At 42.5% G+C, this 25,007-nt stretch overlaps 1 protein-coding gene across 5 annotated transcripts in view; it reads right to left on the bottom strand.

Moving 5' to 3' along the window:
- The window catches only part of LOC139173059 (transmembrane protein 132D-like), a 504,596-nt gene that overhangs the window by 407,032 nt on the left and 72,557 nt on the right, over positions 1-25,007 (bottom strand). The window contains exon 1 of one of the 5 annotated variants that reach the window (XM_070762531.1): positions 23,574-23,592. The exons of the other annotated variants lie outside the window; for them this stretch is intronic. The gene's annotated coding sequence lies outside the window, so the exon portion shown is untranslated. Of the gene's footprint in view, positions 1-23,573; positions 23,593-25,007 lie in introns of those variants that run through there. 5 annotated transcript variants of the gene reach the window in all.

The following is a 25,007-nucleotide window of genomic DNA, read 5'->3' on the forward strand; positions in this document are numbered from 1 at the left end:
AAGGAAGGAATTTTAGTAGATGAAGTGTAGAAAGCATTTCTGGCAGAAGGTATTTTACTAGCAGGGAAATCTTAACTGATACCTTCAGTTTTACTTCGATTTGACCCCCTCCCTTAAGATCTCTTGGAAGAAAATGGGTATGTCTAAAATATCATGGAGTGAGAGCAGACAAATATCTCTGCAATGTCCAGTTGGCACCCTGTGCCCCATTCCACCGCATAAAGTTAGAAAGAAGATCAAAAGATTGAAAAGATGTTGAGACTTTGGAAAAAGTGCAGAGAAGAGCAACCAAGATGATGAAAGGCCTGGAGACTAAAACCTATGAACAATGGCTGAAGGTTTTGGGTCTGGATAGTCTAAAGAAAAGAAGAATTAGGGATGATAGAAGGAGCCCAGTTTTTGAGCGGCTGCCACAAAGAAGAGGGTTCAGCTTATTCTCCAAAGCACCGGAAGGCAGGACAAGAAACAATGGATGGAAACTAATCCAGGAGAAGCAACCTGGAATTAAGGAGAAACTTCCTAACAGTGAGGACAATTAACCAGTGGAACAGCTGGCCTCCAGAAGTTGTGGATGCTTCATCCCTGGAGGTTTTAAAGAATGTCCAATCTCTTCTGTCCAGTCACTTGTTTGCCATTATATAAATTCTCCTGCTTGAGCAGGGGCTGGACTAGAAGACCTCCAAAGTTCCTTCCAGATCTATTCTATTCTAAATTGTAAAAGCAATCCAAAATTCCCACCTGATTTGATTACTTATTTAGTATCCTGTGACTTTCACTAAGTGGTGTATCTTATTATTCTTGATGAATGCATCTTTTCATGTACACTGAGTGTTTATGCACCAAAAACAAATTCCTTATGTGTCCAATCACATGACTTGGAAACATCCTATCCCATCCCGTCCCATCCCACCCCATCTCATTCTATTATTTATTCTATTCTATTCTTTCTTTATTCTATTCTATTCTATTCTTTATTCTATTCTATTCTTTATTCTATTCTTTCTTTATTCTATTCTATTCTTTATTCTATTCTTTATTCTATTCTATTCTTTCTTTCTTTATTCTATTCTATTCTTTATTCTATTCTTTCTTTATTCTATTCTATTCTTTATTCTATTCTATTCTATTCTTTCTTTATTCTATTCTATTCTTTCTTTATTCTATTCTACTCTTTCTTTATTCTATTCTATTCTTCATTCTATTCTATTCTTCATTCTATTCTATTCTATTCTTTATTCTATTCTATTCTTTATTCTATTCTATTCTATTCTACCATGTTTCCCCGAAAATAAGATCCTGTCTTATATTTTTCTTTTTGAACCCTGAAATAAGCGTTTGGCCTTACTGCCATGCATTCAAAAGCCCGATAGGGCTTATTATCAGGGGTTGTCTTATTTTGGGGAAAACAGGGTATTCTATTCTATTCTGTTCTGTTCTATTCTACGCTATGCTATGCTATGCCAGTCTGTTCTATCCCCTATTCTGTTCTATTCTACTCTACTCCATTCCATTCACACCTTCCCTGATAAATGTGGACCAAAACCGCTTCACTTTCCATGATTCTGTAATCAAACCACCTTGCTTGCTACGTTAAACCTGCCAACTTCCAAATGTGTGACAGCCTGCCTTTGTTCTGTGGGGCGGCTGTAGAGGCCTTGACCTTAATCTTCCAAATGTCCATTTTCATTTGCAAGGACAAAGAATCCCATCACGAAAAGCCAGGCCAGGCCGATTTCTATCTGTTGTCGGAATTGACGGCCCAAAGAATCGGCGCTTTCTTTCATCACCCAGCTCTCCATCCCAGCGGACACACCGTCAACAAATTTTGCTTTTTTCCTAGCCAAAAAAAGAGAGGCTAGTTTCTCCTAACACGTAGCAACACCTGGCTGATTTCCACCTGACGAGCCAACAATGGTTGTGCCTTATAGATCAGAAAGGGGCCAGTTCTTTAGGAGTGGAGAACATTTGTTGCAATCTGTTACGGGGAGCGTTAAGAGATTTAAGCCCAGCCATGAATTGATTAAAATATTGATACCTGTTCGTAATGGCCCTGCTAATGAGCACAGGCGTTAAGGTGTAGGAAGGTAGCACCCTTCATTCTCCTTACTCTTCCTGCCTTCCTTTTTTCCCCCCTTCCTTTCTTTCCTTTCCTTCCTTCCTCCCATTGATCCAATCATCCTTCCTCCTTCTCTTTCTGTTATACATTCCCTTCTGCCTTGTTTTTTCTTCCTTCCTCATTCCTTCTTCTTTTCTTTCCTTCTGTTTCACTTCTTCCTCCCTCCCTCCTCCTTTCATCATTATTGCTTTCCTTTTTCCTTTCCTTTCCTCAATCCGGCCCTCTATTTCCTCCCTCCATCCCTCTATTTCCTCCCTCCCTTCCTCCCTCCCTTTATTTCCTTCCTCCCTTCCTCCCTCCCTTTATTTCCTTCCTCCCTTCCTCTCTCCCTCTATTTCCTTCCTCCCTTCCTCTCTCCCTCTATTTCCTTCCTCCCTTCCTCCCTCCCTCTATTTCCTTCCTCCCTCCCTCTCTCCCTCTATTTCCTTCCTCCCTCCCCCCCTCCCTCTATTTCCTTCCTCTCTCCCTCTATTTCCTTCCTCCCTTCCTCCCTCCCTCTATTTCCTTCCTCCCTTCCTCCCTCCCTCTATTTCCTTCCTCCCTCTCTCCCTCTATTTCTTTCCTCCCTCCCTCCCTTCCTTCCTGAATCACCACTTTCTTCAAAAGCAATAAAATAAGATTAGGAGATGTGCCTTACATCCTTACTATTTTCCAATCTTTTCAAAGACAACCAAAAGCAATCCTAAGCAGGGACAAATCACAAAACCAAATTGTTTCTTGGCGAATATAGACGTTTAGCGTTCAGAACCCCTGTTACTATATCAAAAAGCCACCATGGTGATATTTACAAAAACCCGGGACATTTTTATTTTATTTTAATCTCTCTCTCCCGTCACTTTTCCTCCTCCCCCCCCTCCTCCTCCTCCTTCTCTCCCTCCCCCCTTCCTCCCCCTCCTCTTCCTCCTCCTCCTCCCAGGCCAGCTCAGCAACCATCAATATGCATTCCTCTCTTGGCTGTTCTAATATATTGGAATGTCAATATCTTCACAACCAATAAAAATGCATCAGGTGCTTTTCCATTGTAGCTGGTCTCATAAAACCGCACTTCATTTGATAAACAACAGTGATAAAAACAGATCAGAGAAGCTGTGCTGAATCCAGAGATTTTGTTCTGGTTTTTTAAAAAAAAAAAATCGGCAGTAGGAAGAGGGGAAAGGAGATTTTGATTTAATATAAGGTTACTAGCAAGTGCTTAGGAGGACTATTGGCACCTATTAAGTAGATCTGCCTGAGATCAAATTCTTATGGATTCCTGTCTTTCCTCATCAATCCAGGTGTCAAATTTTGCCCAGCGAGAACCAGAGGTGGATTCCTCTCAGTTTGGATCAGTTCTAAAGAACCGATAGTAACTTGGCAGGCTGGGTTGCTAGAATCAGTAGCGACTCAGGCCTGCCACACCTCCAAGTCGGTTCTGTATGTGCAGAAGCTTTTTAAAAGTATTGTACATGCGTGGAGGCCCACACGGTGTGACCTCTGAGCAAACCAGCAGTGGAAGAAACCAGAATCTACCCCTGGGGTGGGCAGCAGGCAGGTCGGGGTGGAAGGCAGTTCCACCGGCTGAAATGAAGATGCGTGCACAGCTCCAGCTGATTGGCGGCTGTCACTTCCTGGATTACCAGTCTCGGCTCAGCTCTCCTTTTTCCCCCTGCTGCTGCTGCTGTGTCTGCGCCCCTTGCTTTTTTCCTCTTTCCTCCTTCCTGGCCTCGGGCGAGCTTCCCTCTCTCCTGTCCGGCTCCCTTCCAGCCTCACGCGGCCACCTCCCGCCTGATGTGCAAGCAGAAGGCGTGGGTGGAAGCAGCACTGGCAGCATTTATACTACTGGCAGCACCTGTTCGCCTAGCTACCCAGCCTGGCGTTCCCTTAGTCCCTTTTCTCCTCTTTATCTACAACAGTGATGATGACTTCAGAGACATTCTCAAGATAACAGAATAGAAAAAGGACCTTGAAGGTCATCTAGTCCAACCCCTGGCTCAAGCAGGAGACCCTCAAGCATTCCAGACAAATGGCTGTTCAATCTCTTCTTGAAAACCTTCAATGATGGAGCCCCAGCAATGTCTGAAGGCAAATTGTTCCATTGTTTTATTGTTAGAAACATAGAAACACAGAAAAAGATTGACAGCAGAAAAATACCTTCTGGTCCATCTAGTCTGCCCTTATACTATTTCTTGTATTTTATCTTAGGATGGATATATGTTTATCCCAGGCATGTTTAAATCCAGTTACTGTGGATTGACCAACCACGTCTGCTGGAAGTTTGTTCCAAGCATCTACTACTCTTTCAGTAAAATAATATTTTCTCATGTTGCTTCTGATCTTTCCCCCAACTAACCTCAGATTGTGTCCTCTTGTTCTTGTGTACACTTTCTTATTAAAAAACACTTTCCTCCTGAACCTTATTTAACCCTTTAACATATTTAAATGTTTTGATCATGTCCCCCCTTTCCCTTCTGTCCTCCAGACTATACAGATTGAGTTCATTGAGTCTTTCCTGTTAGGTTTTATATTTAAAACCTTCCACCATTCTTGTTTTCACTGTTTCTCCTTAGTTCTAGCCTGCTTCTCTTTTTAAATGTTTTCCACCTTGTCATTTCTTATCCTCTCCTTGGAGATTTGGAGATTAGATCAACTCTCTTTTCTGTGAAAGCCTATCAGGTTAGCCTTATCAAAGTGCTATCAGGTCATTCCTAGTCCTCTTCCTTAGATTGGACAGACCTCAATCATTCATCATCTATAGCTCAAACTGTCCAAAGGGCTGCTGATCCAGTTCTACAGATGAATGATTGAGTCTGTCATCTACACCTCTATAACTGTTTGGTTTGGCTCTGCAACCTAACAGGACCGACACCGACTTCAGAGGATAATCAGAACTGCAGAAAAAACAATGGCTGCCAACCTGCCTTCCGTTGAGGACCTGTATGCTGCACGAGTCAAAAAGAGGGCGGGGAAAATATTTATTGACCCCTCGCATCCTGGACATAAATTAACTACTAAGACTGTATTACTATCCTTCTCCTCATCCTTAGTAGTACCTATCTCTTCCCACATATGCAGGGGTGGGTTGCTGCCCGGGCGGGGTTAGCAAAAATGGAGCTCCACCCCAGAGCACCCAATATGCACTGAAAGATGTTGAAAGAAAATGCAGGGCGTTCCGCATAAGCCAAGGCCACAGTGTGGTAGTAAAAAATTTGGTAGCCCTTCCCTGCACGTATGGCTATATCCATGCTACTTGTATCTTTACAATTTATATTGTTTTGTTTGTTTCCTAGTATGATTTGATTGCTTAGTGTTGTGGTTAGTTCTGGCCCAGCTCCTGCCCCAAGGACTGTGGATGTGGGGGAGACATCCACATGCTGCAGGCCTGTTTTGCCCCCGATGGAATCTGCTGATGAAGGCTCCTCTGATCAAGAAGACATGAGTGACAGGGAGGAGGAGAGTGTGGCAGATATCTCAGAAGGAGATCAATTATATAGCTACTCCTTGGATTCAGAACAAGAGTTAATGATACAGCCACGCATGCGGAGAGCCATGCATAGGCAACAACAACTGAGAGATTATTATCAAAGAAAATGAGGCCACCTGTGGTTGGGTGGGGCTGTGGTAATTAGTGAGGCTGCTATAAAGAGCAGCCTGTGGGTTTGGCCATTGTGGAGGATTATCTGATCGTTGTGTTTCGTGACTGCTTTGCTGACTTTGATCTTTGTGTGCTGATTTTTCCCCGCTTTGAAACTAAACCAGAGCAAAGTGTGTTTCACTTTGTGAAAGAAGAAGGACTGTGAATTGTCTCACAGCTGCAAGCTAAGTATCACAGAACTGATAAGGGACTTGTACAAATTACCAGTTTGTTTGGAGATGAGTGCTCTTTGCTATACCAAAAGAGGGCTTAGTTTAAGTGAATTTTCATTATAAAGAACATTGTTTTGAATTTTCAAACGTTTGTGTGTCTGAAATTTGTACCTGTGAATTTTTGGGAGGATTCTACCAGAGAGCCCGACAGAACATTTAGTAACCTTGACTATCCCTTAGTGTTGTTGTATCCTATGAATTTTGATGAATGTATTGTACTCTCCTTATATATACCGAGAACTTATACACCTAAGACAAATTCCTTGTGTGCCCAATCACACTTGGTCAATAAATAATTCTATTCTATTCCATTCCATTCCATTCCATTCTATTCTTCTATTCTATTTTATTTTATTCTACATTCCATATTCCACATTTTATAAGAACATATACGTGTATGAATATGAATCGTCTGACACTGGAAGTTTTATAAAAGATGTTGGATAACTATTTATCTGAAGTGGTGTAGAGTTTCCTAAGCAGAGGGTTGGACTAGAAGACCTCCAAGATCCCTTCCACTTAAAGGGCTAGTGCTCTTTTCAGCTCTCAGACTTGCCTCCGCGAACTCCGCGAACTCCGCAATAATCTCCGTAGAATCCGTCAAGCCACCGTCGCCATCAAATCTACCCCCACAGTTAAATCAAACTGCGCCAGCGTTTTTCAAGCTACACAGCTAACCGTCCATTTAGATTACAGTGGTGTAGAGTTTCCTAAGCAGAGGGTTGGACTTGAAGACCTCCAAGGTCCCTTCCAACTCATTTTATATTCTATATTATCTTCTATCTTCTACCATCTACTTTCTATCTTCTATATTATTTTCTATCTTCTATTCTCGTTCATCGAAGCAGTAGCTTGGATCTCTCCCCTGAGCAGTGGGCTGGACTAGACAACCTCTAGCCATCCCACTTTCAATGCTGTTATTTTGAAAGTCATGTCACATCCATCCATCCATTCTGCCTCTACCCTAATTCTTTCCAACAGCTGGTCGGCCCAAACTGCATCGTGTTTTGGTTCCTTCAGCTCTTGACTTGGGGGGGGAAAAAAAACATCCAAAATCAAATGGCTTTTCACAGGCAAAGAATACATCATTTCCCGTTTTCTTTGTCAAGCTTATCTTATCTTGCGGCATCATCATAAAAATAATAATAATATTCCAGCAGGGAGTGGGTTGGGTAATTATGGTGTGCAGCTCCTCTCTCCGTCAGCTCCCTCGGCTCTTGCCAAACTTTCTGATTTTTGCTTTTCAAACCAAGCCATCAGCTGCTTTAAAACAAGTTTGGGAAGGGAAGAATCGCTTTGACCAAGTTGCGAAGAAACATTGGAACGAGGGAAGGAGAACTGGCAATAAGGCCTTTTGAACTGGCATGACCCCCAAATGGAAAGTAGATCAGAAAAGAAGTGTGAATTAATTTGCTATAATATTTACATATTTTATTTATTTATTCATTTGTCCAATACACAAATACAGTGATACCTTGTCTTACAAACTCAATTGGTTCCGGGATGAGGTTCTTAAAGTGAAAAGTTTGTAAGACGAAACAATGTTTCCCATAGGAATCAATGGAAAAGCGATTAATGCTGCAAGCCCAAAATCCACCCCATTTACCAGCCGAAGCGCCCGTTTTTACGCTGCTGGGAATTCCCCTGAGGCTCCCCTCCATGGGAAACCCTACCTCTGGACTTCTGTGTTTTTGCAATGCTGCAGGGGAATCCCAGCATTGCAAAAATGAGTGCTTTGCTGGCAACAGAAGTCCGGAGGTGGGGTTTCCCAGTGAAGGGAGCATCAGTGAAATCACAGCATTGCAAAAACAGCAAAGTCCTCGAAACCCCACCTCTGGACCTCTGTGTTTTTGCGATGCTGCGATTTCCCTGAGGCTCCCCTTGCGGGGAAACCCCACCTCCGGATTCCCATACAGCATCACAAAAACATGGAAGTCCAGAGGTGGTGTTTCCCATGGAGGGGAGCCTCAGGGGAATCCCAGCAGTGCAAAAACGGGCGCTTCGCTGGCAATGGAAGTTCGGAGGCGGGGCATCCCACACAAGGCGGTGGGTTTGTAAGGTGAAAATAGTTTGTAAGAAGAGGCAAAAAAATCTTAAACCCCGGGTTTGTATCTCGAAAAGTTTGTATGACGAGGCATTTGTAAGACGAGGTATCACTGTACATAGGAAGAAAAATAGACATGTAGTAATATATATAAGAGTAAAGTGAACTTAGAGGATATATGAAAGAAAGAAAATATATATGAAAAGTGGAAGAAAGGAAAGACAATTGGACAGGGGACGAAAGGCACACCAGTGCACTTATGTACGCCCCTTACTGGCCTCTTAGGAACCTGGAGAGGTCAATCGTGGAGAGTCTAAGGGAGAAATGTTGGGGGTTAGGGGTTGACACAACTGAGTCCGGCAATGAGTTCCATGCTTCGATAACTCGATTGTTGAAATCATATTTTTTACAGTCAAGTTTGGAGCGGTTCATATTAAGTTTGAATCTGTTGCGTGCTCTTGTGTTGTTGCGGTTGAAGATGAAGTAGTCATAGAAACATAGAAACATAGAAGTCTGACGGCAGAAAAAGACCTCATGGTCCATCTAGTCTGCCCTTATACTATTTTCTGTATTTTATCTTAGGATGGATATATGTTTATCCCAGGCATGTTTAAATTCAGTTACTGTGGATTGACCAACCACGTCTGCTGGAAGTTTGTTCCAAGGATCTACTACTCTTTCAGTAAAATAATATTTTCTCATGTTTGATCTTTCCCCCAACTAACTTCAGATTGTGTACCCTTGTTCTTGTGTTCACTTTCCTATTAAAAACACTTCCCTCCTGGACCTTATTTAACCCTTTAATATATTTAAATGTTTCGATCATGTCCCCCCTTTTCCTTCTGTCCTCCAGACTATACAGATTGAGTTCATTAAGTCTTTCCTGATACGTTTTATGCTTAAGACCTTCCACCATTCTTGTAGCCCGTCTTTGGACCCGTTCAATTTTGTCAATATCTTTTTGTAGGTGAGGTCTCCAGAACTGAACACAGTATTCCAAATGTGGTCTCACCAGCATTCTATATTCATTGACCGGTAGGACGTTGTAGCATATGATCTTGTGGGCAATACTCAAATCGTGTTTTAGGCACCATAGTTCTAGGCTTTCTAGGCCCAGGATTGTAAGTCTATTTTCGTAGGATATTCTGTTTCAAGTGGAGGAGTGAAGGGCTCTTCTGGTGAAATATTTTTGGACATTTTCAAGGGTGTTGATGTCTGAGATGTGGTATGGGTTCCAGACAGATGAGCAGTAGTCTAGGATGGGTCTGGCAAAAGTTTTGTAGGCTCTTGTGAGTAGTGTGAGATTGCATGAGCAGAAGCTGCGTAGGATCAGGTTAACAACTCTAGAAGCTTTTTTGGCGATATTGTTTCAGTGGGCTTTAGCACTTAGGTCATTCGATATTAGTATTCCAAGGTCTTTTACTGAGTGTGGGTTGGCAGTGAGAGATTGTTTATTCAGTTCGTATGTGCGGTTTGGATTCTTTTTGCTGATGTGGAGGGTAGAGCATTTGTTGGTTGATATTTGAAGTTGCCAGGTGTTAGACCAGTCTGAAACAAAGTCCAGGTCTTTTTGGACCATCTAAACATCTAAAATAACCTCTAAAATAAGTGGGAGGGAAGTGGGTCTCACCTATAGGCGTGGTCAATGGCCTAGAGGTAGAGCTCTCACCTCATAATCGGGAAGCTGTGAGTTTGATCCTAGGTAAAGGCTGATATTTCTCTCTCTGGGCATGATGAGAATATATCTGCCTAATAAAACTCCGCATTGGCGACAGGGAAGAGCAATGGGCCAGTAAATGCTCTACTAGCTCCAGTCAGCTGCATAGACTCCACCCCACAAAGGATTTTGGAGTTGTTAAAAGAGGATGATGATGAGGTGGCTCTGTTCTATATAATGGGGTTGAGTTTATTAATTGACCCCAAGTGACTTTCCATCATATACGAACCATCTATTGATATTCCCCCTTCTCATTAAGAGCTGGGGTGGTGCAGTGTTTAGAGTGCAGCTCTGCAGGCTACTTCAGCTAACTGCTAGCTGTAGTTTGGCAGTTCAGATCTCGCCACCCGTTCAAGGTTGACTCAGCCTTCCATCCTTCCGAGGTGGGTCAAATGGGGACCCAAATTGTTGGAGGCAATGGGCTGATTCTGTAAACCGCTTAGAGAGGGCTGTAAAAGCACTATGAAGAGGTATATAAGTCTAAACATATATTTATTATATAAAACACATTTATTTATTTATTCTTTGTCCAACATACAATACATATGGAAGAGAATAGACATTAAGTAATATATATATGATGATAGAAAGTAAAAAGAAGAGAAGTAGATGGGAGGGAGGGAGTATATATGATATAAGAGATAAGGAGAGAATATATATAATAGATAGTGAGTAAAGGTAATAGGCTGTGAGTAAAGGTAATAACATTGATGTGGTGGTGCATCTTGGCACAAATGATTTGTCCCAGAGAAATGTCAATGTAGTAAAAAGAGATTTTCAATGTCTAAGTGTGGAGCTGGGTAAAATAGCAGATTCAGTGACTTTCTCAGAGGTGTTACCAGTTTGTGGCCAAGAGGATAAAACAATGTGTATCATAGAGTTTAATGTGTGGTTAAAGCAGTGGTGTAAAGCTGAAGGTTTTGGCTATGTAAGTCATGATGTCAGTAGGTGGTCTAATAGGGAGTTGTTTAAGAGGGATGGTTTGCATCCATCATACAGAGGTACCCAGGTACTCGGTGAGGAATTCAGAACTTTTTTGGACAGGCATTTAAACTAGGTAAAGGGGACAGAGATGTAACTGATGTGGGTGATTTCTGTCCCCGACCAATGAGGATAAAGCAGTTTTTGGAAGCTTATGAAAAGGGAGCTGCAAATAAAATAGATGTAGTTGTTGATGATAAGGGGCAAACTAATAACGAAAATAATGTTCTTCGTGTAATGTGCACGAATGCTTGAAGCTTGAGCAACAAGCTCTGTGAATTAATGGCCATAATATCTAGAGATAATTTGGACCTGGTTGCCATAACTGAGACATGGTTTAAGGATTCTAATGAATGGGAAATATCCATACCAGGATATACACTGTATAGGAAGGATAGAATAGAGAGAAGGGGAGGTGGAGTAGCCATTTATGTTAAAGAAACTCTAAAAACAACACTAATTCAAAATACATGTCAAGATCTAGAGACCCTCTGGATTTGCATGCAAAATAAAGACGGTTCTGTCATTAGAATTGGGGTGATCTATAGGCCTCCAGGGCAATCTGAGGAATATGACAACAAGATGGTGGATGAAATTACCCAAATGGCAGTAAAGGGAGATATTGTGGTTATGGGTGATTTCAACATGCCTGATGTTGACTGGAATATCCCCAGTGCCCTTACATGCAAAAGTAAGAATATAGTAGAGGCCTTTACAGGAGCAGCTCTGGCACAGCTGGTTAAGACACCAACTAGAGGGGAGAATATTCTAGATTTAGTTTTTACGAATGGGAATTGGGTTTCAGATGTCAAGGTGGGAGAAAATTTAGGTTGCAGTGACCATCTATGTTTGTGGTTTGATGTAAAAACTCATTTTGAGCAATCCTATAATGCAACCAAAGTATTGGATTTCAGAAAAACAAATTTTAATGCAATGGGGGAATATTTAGATAATGAATTAAAGGGGAGGGATAAAATGGCAGGAGCGAGCACCCAGTGGACTGTATTTAAAAAGGCCATCTTAAAAGCCACTGGACTGTATGTAAGACAAATAACTAAAGGTAAAAGGAAGAAGAAACCGCTATGGTTTAGCAATGATGTAAGGACTATAGTCAATGAAAAAAAGGCTGCCTATAGGAGGTATAAAGAGTCTGGAAGTATAGCTGATAGGGAGGTGTATAAAATGAGACAGAAGGAGGCGAAACAGATAATATATGCTGCTAAAGCCTCAAAAGAGGAAGAAATTGCCAAATCTCTAAAGAAGGGGGATAAAACCTTCTTCAGATATATTAGTGATAAGAAGAAGAAAAACTGCGGCATCACGAAGCTTAGTACCGGGAAAAATACATGCATTAATGGGAATAAGGAGATCGCTGACCATTTCAATAGCTACTTCTGTTCAGTTTTCTCAAAAGACACCTTACAAAATAATACTATAGAGGGATATAGCATTGCCTCCAACTGTACGGATTCAGCTCCAGTGATCTTAGAAGCCGATGTCTTAGAAGAACTTGAACGATTAAAGATAAATAAGGCAATGGGTCCAGATGGCATCCACCCCAGAGTTCTTAAAGAACTCAGATCTGTCATTGCTACCCCCCTGACTGATTTGTTTAACCAATCCTTGTTAACAGGAGATGTTCCTGAGGATTGGAGAATGGCAAGCGTTGTGCCTATCCACAAGAAGGGCAGTAGAGAAGAAGCTGGTAACTACAGGCCAGTTAGCTTGACATCAGTTGTCGTTAAAATGATGGAGACTCTACTGAAAAAGAGGATAAATCAGCACCTAAAAAACAATAAATTATTGGACCCAAATCAGCATGGCTTTACTGAAGGCAAATCATGTCAGACTAATCTCATTGATTTCTTTGACTATGTCACAAAGGTGTTGGATGAAGGTGGTGCCGTGGATATTGCCTACCTGGACTTCAGCAAAGCCTTTGATACGGTTCCACATAAAGAGCTGATAGATAAATTAGTGAAGATTGGACTTAATCCCTGGATAGTTCAATGGATTTGCAGCTGGCTGAAGCATAGACACCAGAGGGTTGTTGTGAATGGCGAGTATTCTGAGCAGAGTCAGGTTACAAGCGGTGTGCCACAAGGGTCTGTTCTGGGTCCTATTCTTTTTAATATGTTTGTGAGTGACATAGGGGAAGGTCTGGTAGGGAAGGTTTGCCTATTTGCCAATGACTCTAAAGTGTGCAATAGGGTTGATATTCCTGGAGGCGTCGGCAATATGGTAAATGATTTAGCTTTACTAGATAAATGGTCAAAGCAATGGAAACTGCAGTTTAATGTTTCCAAATGTAAAATAATGCACTTGGGGAAAAGGAATCCTCAATCTGACTATTGTATTGGCAGTTCTGTGTTAGCAAATACTTCAAAAGAAAAGGATTTAGGCGTAGTGATTTCTGACAGTCTCAAAATGGGTGAACAGTGCAGTCAGGCAGTAGGGAAAGCAAGTAGGATGCTTGGCTGCATAGCTAGAGGTATAACAAGCAGGAAGAGGGAGATTATGATCCCGCTATATAGAATGCTGGTGAGACCACATTTGGAATACTGTGTTCAGTTCTGGAGACCTCACCTACAAAAAGATATCGACAAAATTGAACGGGTCCAAAGACGGGCTACAAGAATGGTGGAAGGTCTTAAGTATAAAACGTATCAGGAAAGACTTAATGAACTCAATCTGTATAGTCTGGAGGACAGAAGGAAAAGGGGGGACATGATCGAAACATTTAAATATATTAAAGGGTTAAATAAGGTCCAGGAGGGAAGTGTTTTTAATAGGAAAGTGAACACAAGAACAAGGGGACACAATCTGAGGTTAGTTGGGGGAAAGATCAAAAGCAACATGAGAAAATATTATTTTACTGAAAGAGTAGTAGATCCTTGGAACAAACTTCCAGCAGACATGGTAGATAAATCCACAGTAACTGAATTTAAACATGCCTGGGATAAACATATATCCATCCTAAGATAAAATACAGAAAATAGTATAAGGGCAGACTAGATGGACCATGGGGTCTTTTTCTGCCGTCAGACTTCTATGTTTCTATGTTTCTATGTTGATAGATAGATAGATAGATAGATAGATAGATAGATAGATAGATAGATAGATAGATAGATAGATAGATAGATAAGGAGAGAATATATATGACATATGAGATAAGGAAAGACAATTGGACAGGGGACGATAGGCACATCAGTGCACTTATATACGCCCCTTACTGGCCTCTTAGGAACCTGAAGAGGTCAATCGTGGAGAGTCTAAGGGAGAAGTGTTGGGGGTTGGGAGTTGACACTATTGAGCCCAGTAATGAGTTCCACGCTTCGACAACTCGATTGTTAAAGTCATATTTTTTACAGTCAAGTTTGGAGCGGTTAATACTAAGTTTGAATCTGTTGTGTGCTCTTGTGTTGTTGCGGTTGAAGCTGAAGTAGTCGTTGACCGGAAGGACGTTGCAGCATATGATCTTGTGGGCAATACTTAAATCGTGTTTTAGGCACCGCAGTTCTAAGCTTTGAAGACCCAGGATTGTTAGTCTATTTTCGCAGGGTATTCTGTTTCGAGTGGAGGAGTGAAGGGCTCTTCTGGTGAAATATCTTTGGACGTTTTCAAGAGTGTTGATGTCTGTGATGTGGTATGGGTTCCAGATAGATGAGCTGTATTCCAGAATGGGTCTGGCATAGGTTTTGTAGGCTCTAGTCAGTAGTGTGAGATTGCCAGAGCAGAAGCTACGTAGGATCAGATTAACAACTCTGGAAGCCTTTTTGGCGATATTGTTGCAGTGGGCTTTAGCACTTAGGTCGTTTGATATTAGTATTCCAAGGTCTTTTACTGAGTGTGGGTTGGCTGCGAGAATTTGTTTATTCAGTTCATATGCGAAGTTTGGATTCTTATGTCGCCAGGCATGGGGAAATTGACATACCCCTAGCTGTTATGATTTGTGTATGGTTTGTCTGGATTGTATGATTGTTTTTATAAGGGGTTTTTTAAATTGTTTTTTATTTATTTATTTATTTATTTATTCGATTTTTGTGCCGCCCTTCTCCTTAGACTCAGGGCGGCTTACAACATGTTAGCAATAGCCCTTTTTTTAAAAAAAAAAACAGAGCAAGGCTATTGCCCCCACAATCCGGGTCCTCATTTTACCCACCTTGGAAGGATGGAAGGCTGAGTCAACCTTGAGCCGGTGATGAGATTTCAACCGCTGACCTTCAGATCTACAAGTCAGCTTCGGTGGCCTGCAGTACAGCACTCTACCTGCTGCGCCACCCAGGCTCTTTTATATTTTATATTTTATATTGGATTTGTAGATGTATTGCTTGTTGTGAGCCGCTCCGAGTCTTTAGAGAAGGATGGCATACAAATCTAATAAATTGTTGTTGTTATCATTATTATTATTATTATTATTATTATTATTATTATTATTATTATCATCATCATCATCATCATCCCCGGGACCGCCTTCTGCCGCACGAATACCAGTGACCGGTTAGGTCCCACAGAGTTGGCCTTCTCCGAGTCCCGTCGACGAAACAATTTATATTTTTTTAGGCTACCAATCTCTAAGGAATATTCCCCCAAAAGTTTTGATATACTAAATTGAACAATCCTAAACATAAGAAAAATAGAAATGAACTGAAAAAAATGATTCTTATTGGTTTATTTTTGTATATAAACCATATTGTCTTATACTCGAGTATAAGCCTACTCGAGTATAAGCCTATTTGAGTATAAGCATGGGGGCCCATTTATGAGCAAAATAAACCAATAAGGATCATTTTTTTCAGTTCAATTTTCATATCATTATGTTCAGAAATGTTCAAGCTACCAGTCCCACACCAATTTTAGTAAAATAGAATGCATTTTGCAGGCATAATTATCAATAAACCTAAAAAGAATTCACAAAAATGGGGGGAGGCACATTTATGTGCAAAATAAACCAATAAGGATTAATTTTTTTCAGTTCAATTTTCATTCCATTGTGTGCAGAAATGTTCAAACTTGTTTCCAGGTGAAAAAAGCTTTGAAAAAGACCAAATATAAGTACCTAAAATGATCAATTTGCAATCCGGGTCAAATAGACCCAGGAACATAAGATTAGGGAGTTTTTTCAAACAGAACAGCAGGGTTAAATTCAGTTACTGTGGATTTACCAACCACGTCTGCTGGAAGTTTGTTCCAAGGATCTACTACTCTTTCAGTAAAATAATATTTTCTCACGTTGCTTTTGATCTTTCCCCCAACTAACTTCAGATTGTGTCCCCTTGTTCTTGTGTTCACTCTCCTATTAAAAACACTTCCCTCCTGGACCTTATTTAACCCTTTAACATATTTAAATGTTTCGATCATGTCCCCCCTTTTCCTTTTGTCCTCCAGACTATATAGATTAACTCAAGAGTTCTGCATACTCCTTAACAAAATTGTTGTCAGAATTCCATCTGCAAGCTATCCTCTAGTCTAAACTCTCTCTCCAAAGGCAGAATTCCACGTTTCGGCTAATTCATGGACAAAAGTAGTGTATAAGCTTTGTGGAAACTATATCCCTGGATGTTCCAAATCTGCTTATTTTTTCAGGACTTTCTGGTTTTTCTTTTGAAGGTGTTTCACTTCTCATCCCAGAAGCTTCTTCAGTTCTGACTTGGATGGTGGGGAAGGATTGATACTCCTTGCAAGCCACTGGTCATTTGCATCCTTTTAGAGGGTCGTTGAAGCCACTTGGAGGTTCTGCGTGGTGCAAATGGTTTCTGTAGTCTGCATTTTTTTTCTCTATAAATCCATCCCTACTCCAACACCATTCCAAGGGTATTCATCCCAAATTGTGTAGCTAAAGGTCTGTAGGGATTCTGGGTCATCCAGGTCACAGTTGTCCCAAAGGGGCTTTTTCAGGAGGCAGTTTGGATTTTCCTGCTTTTTCTCCCTTTGGAGACATTTTCCTGGATCCTTAGTAGAAATGTCCTTGTGACTTGCTTTATGCTTTGGCAGGCAGGCATTTATGTGCAAAGACACAATCATTTGCTGCCACCTAGTGGCCACTCATTCTCATTTCTTCTCTTCCTTGCCTTCCGATCTGCAAACAGACAAAGCTTGGGCACTGTGGCCAGCTATGGTTTGCTGAGCCGGCATTGCAAAACGCAGGTAGTCCTTGACTTACGACACTGCCGTTACCACGGCATTGGAAAAAAAGGGACTCATTACCATTTTTTATACCCTTGCCGCAGCATCCTTGGTTGGTTGGGAGGTCAACATTTGGACCCTTGGTAACTTTAGTCTATGGATGACATGGATTGCGCTGAGCTGGGTTCACACGATCACTGTTTGTGACCTGCCCAGCTGACGTCGGACAAACAAACTCAAGGAAGGGAGACGTACTCGCTTAAGAGCTACATGATTTGCTTCTTAACTATGATTTTGAAAAAATAAAATAAAGTAAAAAATGAGTCAAAACTCATTTAACAACTGCCTTGCTTAGCAACAGAAGTTTTGGGCTCCCTTGTGGTAACAAGTCAAGATTCTATTCTAACTCTAGCTCTAATTCTAATAATTCTAATTCTATTCTATATTCTACATTCTATATTTTATATTCTACATCCTATTCTATTCTATTCTACTCTACTCCATTCCATTCTAGTCATCTATTCTATTCTATATTCTATTCTATTCTATTCTGTTCTATATTCTATTCTATTCTATATTCTATTCTATTCTATATTCTATTCTATATTCTATATTCTATTCCATATTCTATTCTATTCTATATTCTATTCTATTCTTCATTCTATTCTCTATTCTATTCATTCCAATATTCTAATCTATTCTCTATGCTGTTCTGTCGGGCTCTCTGGTAGACTCCTCCCGAAAATGCACAGATACAATTTCAGACACACACATGTTTGAAAATTCAAAACAATGTTCTTTATACCGAAAATGCAAATAAACGAAGCCCTCTTTTTGTATAGCAAAGAGCACTCGTCTCCAAAAAAACTGGTAATTGGTACAAGTCCCTTATCAGTTCTGAGATACTTAGCTTGCAGCTGTGAGGCAATTCACTGTCCTTCTTCTTTCACAAAGTGACACACACTTTGCTCTGGTTTAGTTTCAAAGCGGGGGAAAATCAGCACACAAAAGGTCAAAGTCAGTAAAGCAGTCACGAAACACAACAATCAGATAATCCCCCACAATGGCCAAACCCACAGGCTGCTCTTTATAGCAGCCTCACTAATGACCACAGCACCATCCAACCACAGGAGGCCTCATTTTCTTTGATAATAATTTCTCAGTTGTTGCTGCCTATGCATTGCTCTCCGCATGCGTGGCTGTATCATTAACTCTTGTTCCGAATCCAAGGAGGAGCTAGATAATTGATCTCCTTCTGAGCTGTCTGCCACACTCTCCTCCTCCCTGTCACTCATGTCTTCTTGGTCAGAGGAGCCTTCATCAGCAGATTCCACCGGGGACAAAACAGGCCTGCAGCATGTGGATGTCTCCCCCACATCCACAGTCCTTGGGGCAGGAGCTGGGCCAGAGCTGACCACAACATTGTCTATTTTATTCTAGTCTATTCTTCATTCTATTTTCTATTCTATTCTATTTGCTTCTACATTTCTCATTCTTCTCCTTCTCTTTATTCTATTCTATTCTTTTCATCCCATTCATTCCATTCCCTCTTTTATTCTATTTGATTCTTTGTATGGAATTTGAGCTCAGAACTCTTCCCAGCTGTTTAAGAAAAGTTTTCTTACATTCAGCCACACGAGGGCAATGCAAACAGTGTGTTAAATTAATTTGAAGACATCCTGCAAAAGATTTTTTGATGTTTATTATTAAGGAAGTCAGGACTCCTATCAGGCTTTGTATAATAGCCTGGGGAGGGCACTGCAGCTTCTTGGCACCATCCCTTCGCCATTAAGTGGCCAAGGCTGTTCTGCTACTCCTTTCCCACATGCCAAAAACAAAACAGATGTACGGTAGGATCTTCTTACTGGTGATGTCATTGTTTTTAAAAATGATAAAATGCTAAGGAAAAGAAGAAAACCCACCAGAACTTAACACCAGGCCTCCAAAGATTTTTTAATTTTACTTTATTTGTAACTCCCCTTTATTATTTTTATAAAATACTCGAGGAGCGAACATATGTAGCACAACTTCATCCTCCTATTTTCCCCACAACAACAACAACCCTGCAAGGTGAGTTGGGCTGAGAAGGACTGACCCAGAGTGAGCAAGCTGGCTTCCATGCCTAAGGCGGGACTAGAACTCACAGTCTCCTAGTGATGGGCCCAAAGTCACCTTAGCCAACTTTCATGCCTAAAACAGGACTAAAACTCACCATCTTCTGATGATTGGACCAGAATACCTCTGGAACCACCTTCTACTGCACGAATCCCAGCGGCCGATAAGGTCCCACAGAGTTGGCCTTCTCCGGGTCCAGTCCACCAAACAATATCGTTTGGTGGGCCCCAGGGGAAGAGCCTTCTCTGTGGCGGCCCCGGCCCTCTGGAATCAACTCCCCCCGGAGATTAGAACGGCCCCCACCCTCCTTGACTTTCGCAAGCGACTCAAGACCCACCTATATCGCCAGGCATGGGGGAATTAAGACATCTCCCCCAGGCTTTCTTATATTTTATGTTTGGTATGTATGTGTTGTATGGTTTTTAAATTGTTGGGGTTTTTTAATGTAATTTTATTATTAGATTTGTTCCATTGTTATACTGTTTATATTGTTGTTGTGAGCCGCCCCGAGTCTTCGGAGAGGGGCGGCATACAAATCTAATAAATTTAATTTAATTTAATTGATTGGCCCAGTCACCCAGTTGGCTTTCATGGCTAAGACAGTGCTAGAACTCCCAGTCTCCTGGTGATTGGCCCAAAGTCACCTTAGCCAACTTTCATGCCTAAAACAGGACTAGAACTCCCAGCCTCCCCCACCTTTCTAGCCAGGTGCTTTGAGTGCCAGATCTGGACAATCCACACATCAGCCGGGTTCACTCTTCAGGCAAGAGAAACCGGATCTCTTGCGTTTGTGTCAGAACATCGCAATTGTTGGGGGGGGGGGGGTGCCTGAATTGGAAAAAGAGGCTGAGCAACCAGGCGCTCGCTTTCATCCCCAGGCGCACCTGCCTGACCTCAGCCGTTCAGCTACGCCCCCTGCCCTGTCCCTGGCGGCCCCGTTTAGTCTCTTCCTTTTATCTGGCTTTCCTTGCCAAGCGTTCGGATGGGGTGTTGTAACCAGAGATAAGGAGCTGGGAGTTCCAGGTGTTTTGAGAGCCACTCAGGCAAGCCCGCTCTTGTCGGAGGCTTGGCAAGCTCCCGGCTGCCCTCCTACGACCCGAGTTCCATCACACCTTTTCCCTCCTGCTTCTTCTTCAAATGACACAGTGGAGTTTATAGAGAGATTCTTTTTCTTAGGGGGAGAGATGCCCCAGCCAACTCAGATTTGAACCTGGGTGGGAGGCAGAGGAAGGGAGAGAGGAGAAGGAGAAGGAAGGAATTTGGAAGGAATTAGGAAGGAAGGAAGGAAGGAAGGAAGGAAGGAAGGAAGGAAGGAAGGAAGGAAGGAAGGAAGAGGGAGCAGGAGAAGCAGGAGGAGGAGAGAAGGGAAGGGAGGGAGGAGAAGGAGAAGGAAGGAATTTGGAAGGAAGGAATTAGGAAGGAAGGAAGGAAGGAAGGAAGGAAGGAAGGAAGGAAGGAAGGAAGGAAGGAAGAGGGAGCAGGAGAAGCAGGAGGAGGAGAGAAGGGAAGGGAGGGAGGAGAAGGAGAAGGAAGGAATTTGGAAGGAAGGAATTAGGAAGGAAGGAAGGAAGGAAGAGGGAGCAGGAGAAGCAGGAGGAGGAGAGAAGGGAAGGGAGGGGGGAGAAGGAGAAGGAAGGAATTTGGAAGGAAGGAATTAGGAAGGAAGGAAGGAAGGAAGAGGGAGCAGGAGAAGAGAAGGGAAGGGAGGGAGGAGAAGAAAGGAAGGAATTAGGAAGGAAGGAAGAGCAGGAGAATCAGGAGGAGAAGAGAAGGGAAGGGAGGGAGGAAAAGGAGGAGGAGAGAAGGAAGGAAGAGGGAGCAAGAGAAGCAGGAGGAGGAGAGAAGGGAAGGGAGGGAGGAGAAGGAGAAGGAAGGAATTTGGAAGGAAGGAATTAGGAAGGAAGGAAGGAAGGAAGGAAAGAAGGAAGGAAGGAAGGAAGGAAGGAAGGAAGGAAGGAAGGAAGGAAGGAAGAGGGAGCAGGAGAAGCAGGAGGAGAGAAGGGAAGGGAGGGAGGAGAAGAAAGGAAGGAATTAGGAAGGAAGGAAGGAAGAGCAGGAGAAGCAGGAGGAGAGGAGAAGGGGAGGGAGGGAGGAGAAGGAGGAGAAGAGAAGGAAGGAAGAGGGAGCAGGAGAAGCAGGAGGAGGAGAGAAGGGAAGGGAGGAAGGGAGGAGAGCAGAAGGAGAGAATGTGGGAGGGAAGGAAGGGAGGGTAGTAGGAGAGGAGGGAGAGGGGAAGGAAGGAAGGAGTCTGCGGAGAGGGGCGGCATACAAATCTAATAAATAATAATAATAATAAAGAGAGAGCAGGAGAAGGGAAGGAAGAGAGAAGCAGTAGGAGAGGAGAAGGAGAAGGAAGAAGGGGAAGGAGAGACAAAGGAAGATAGAGGGAGGAGGAGGAGGAGGAGGAGGAGGAGGAGGAGGAGAAAGGGAAGAAAGAAAGATGAGGAGAAGGAGGAGAAGAGGAGGTGGAAAGGAAGGAGGGAGGGAGGGAGGAGTTGTTCCCACTCAGATTTTGCTGTTGAATTGTTAAAGTTATGTACCAGGCCAAAAAAAGAAGGGTGTGTGTGATTAATTAGAGCAAGTAAAATGGTAAATCGTTATTTAATTTGAATTTATTTCCCTAAAGTGAAATAAAACCTCTTTTCCCTTCGGGCCGCCTCAACTTCATCCTGCCCACTCTTCAGAATACTATGTCACACTTCTTCCCCAAGTGCAAATCTTGCACTGGGTTGCAAGATTTTTTTTAAAAAAATATATTTTTATTGGTTTTGCACATAAGGTTACATGAAACAAACATAAAACAGTGCACAGTGCATGTGCCCATCACCCGACTGACAATGCCCACCACCACCAATTGCGGGGGGTTCAAATATTTACTAGTTTATGTTCTTTTATTTCCTTAGCTCTAATTTGCATTTGTTTACTATTCAAAGAGTGATTGGAGTTTATTTTTCACATTTTCGTCGCAAATTCTACTCAACATATAATCTTTCACCTTATTCCATCGTACCATCAGCCAATTTATTTTCATCAAAATTGTTTAATCTTATTTCCATGATTTCAAAATGAATGTGATCCACCATGTACCAGTATCAGTTCTGTTATGTCCATTTTATAGACTCTTTCCAACCCAATACCACTACCGCTTGAGCGCTTTCCAATGCTGCATACTGGGTTGCAAGACTTAACTCCTTAACCTGGTCAGTTACAATCAAAACGGTTCCTTTTAATCTTCGTCACTTGTCAAGTCACTTCTTTGTAGTGGAGCCTTGGCTCAAGCCAAGGGGTTAGTTTCTGATTTACTCTACGGGTCAAATGGATTCGTAAGAGTCCCCTAAATAAATAAGCAAGTAAGAATTCGGTGAAGGCATCTATTTTTGGGTGGGCGAGCAAAAGTGTTGAGTGCAAATAAGCCAGGATCATCCCTGATCAGTCATCCTTCCTCTGGGCAAAAGCTCTGATTCCTCAGGCCTCCGGTGGGGGCGGCATGTTGCATTCCAGTTTGCAGAGACGGGGGGGGGGGGCTTTCTACCCACCCCAGGAAATGCAACTCAAACCTTTTTTTGGGATCACAGGTGGCTGGATTTAATCTCTGGAAAAGGAATCCGAAGATGGCTTCTCGAGATTTCGGATGTGGCTATTTTTACAGCCTTGTTAAAATGCCTTTGATAAGCCTGACCTTTTCCTAAGATCCCTGGTGAATGTCAGTTTATTATTGGATTGTCCTCAACTCTTTTCTCCCTTCCCTCCTCGTTGGTCAAGGCTGGTTTGAAGTAATCGCTTAATTTGCTTTTTGAATTTGTTTGCATTCTTTTCCTCTCTTTTTTTGGTAAATTTTTATTTTATGTTTTCACCAGCTTTGCATCCATACATATGAACTGAGCACGGTATTCCATGTTTGACAAATAAATAAATTAAATAAACAAATAAAATCAATGACTACTTCAGCTTCAACCGCAACAACACAAGAGCATGCAACAGATTCAAACTTAATACGAACCGCTCCAAACTTGACTGTAAAAAATATGATTTCAACGATCGAGTTATCGAAGCGTGGAACTCATTACCATACTCAATTGTGTCAACCCCTAACCCCCAACACTTCTCTCTTAGACTCTCCATGATTGACCTCTCCAGGTTCCTAAGAGGCCAGTAAGGGGCGTACATAAGTGCACTGGTGTGCCTTTCGTCCCCTGTCCAATTGTCTTTCCTTTCTCTCACTTATCATATATATTTTCTTTCTTTCATATATCCTCTCCTCTAAGTTCACTTTACCCTTATATATATATTACTACATGTCTATTTTTCTTCCTATGTATTTGTGTATTGGACAAATGAATTAAATAAATAAACAAACAAACAAACAAACAAATTAATTAATTCTAGGTTGCCTTTCTCCTTAAACAAGAACTTGCTAGATACCAGACAAAGTTCAAAGGAGTTTGGAGATCACAGGAGACCAATCTGGACTCTTGCTTCTCAGCCAAATCTTGTCCTTCGGATGGCCCAACCGATACCTCTCACCTACACCCCCCCAACATGGTTTGGACAGCTGTTTCGCCCCCTTCCAGCCCAAACTCTGCATTTAACCACACTGTGTTTACACAGAAGGTCTTTGTTCATTTCCTCACCTCCTCTTTCGCTTCCTGTCGCCTCCTCTTTGATCTGATTCTCGTTGTTGGGCAGCCCACGAAGGAGCAAACAAATGTTCCCTTGGCAGGGAGGGTCCCTTGGAACAAAAGATTTCCCTGCAGCAGGGGAGGCCGCAGAGCCGGGTATAGTCCTTGACTTACGACCACAAATCGAGCTAAAATAATTCCATTGCTAAGCAAGAGTTTTTAGAACACAGCACTTTTAGTTTTATTTATTTATTTGTTTCTTTATTTATTGTTAGAGTTGGAAGGGACCATGCGGGTCATCAAGTCCAACCCCCTGCCTAAGCAGGAACCCTATAGCATCCCAGCCAAATGGCAGTCCAATTTCCTCTTAAAAATGTCCAGAGTATTGGAGTTCACAATGTCCGATGGTAGGTTGTTCCACTGGTTGATCATTCTGACCGTCAGGAAGTTCTTCCTTATCTCCAGGTTGAATCTCTCCTTGGTCAGCTTCCAGCCGTTGTTCCTCGTCCGGCCCTCCGGTGCCCTGGAGAATAAAGTGATCCCCTCCTCTCTGTGGCAACCCCTCGTATACCTGTAGACTGCTATCATGTCCGCTCTGGCCCTCCTTTTCTCTAGGCTATCCATGCCCAGTTCCCGCAGTCTCTCTTCGCAACTCTTGGTTTCTAGACCCGTGATCATTTTGGTTGCTCCTTTCTCAGCTTCTGCACATGCACAGAATAACAACAATAATAATTTATTAGATTTGTTTGCTGCCCTTTTCCAAAATCTCAGATCCCAGAAGCTACGGGTGCACAATGTGGCCCATACCCAGCGGTGGGCAGCAGGCAGGACGGGGTGGAATGCAGTTCCGCCGGCGGAAATGAAGATGCGTGCGCAGTTCCAACTGATCGACGGCTGTCACTTCCTGGATTACTGGATTGGGCTTGGTTCTCCTTTTTTCCCTGCTGTTGCTCCTGCATCTGAGCTCCTTGCTTTTTTCCTCTTTCCTCCTTCCTGGCCTCGGACAAGCTTCCCTCTCTCCTGCCCAGCTCCCCTCCAGCTTCACGCGGCCACCTCCTGCCTGAGGTGCAAGCAGAGGGCGTGGGTGGAAGCGGTGCTGGCAGCATTTATACTTCTGGCAGCACCTGTTCACCTAGCTACCCAGGAAGGGGAGCGTGGGAATCGCGAAGCAAATTGTCACCCCAGAGAGCGACAATGGTAAGGTTGTAAGTCGAGGACTTAACAGTTCACTTGAACGATGATGATCATTCAAGCCACTCCCACCTGGTCACATGGCTGGCAAGCCACTCCTACCCAGTCACATGACTATTAAGCCACACCCACAAAATAAGCCACACCCACAGTATGGCAGTAAAAATTTTGGCTGCCCATGACTGCCCATACCGGATAGCAACCCAATATTGCTAGAAGTTCTACCGAACCCCTGCGAAACCACCTCTGGCTAAG

This window comes from Erythrolamprus reginae, chromosome 10 (genome assembly GCF_031021105.1).
Source record: "Erythrolamprus reginae isolate rEryReg1 chromosome 10, rEryReg1.hap1, whole genome shotgun sequence".
NCBI lineage: Eukaryota > Metazoa > Chordata > Lepidosauria > Squamata > Dipsadidae > Erythrolamprus > Erythrolamprus reginae.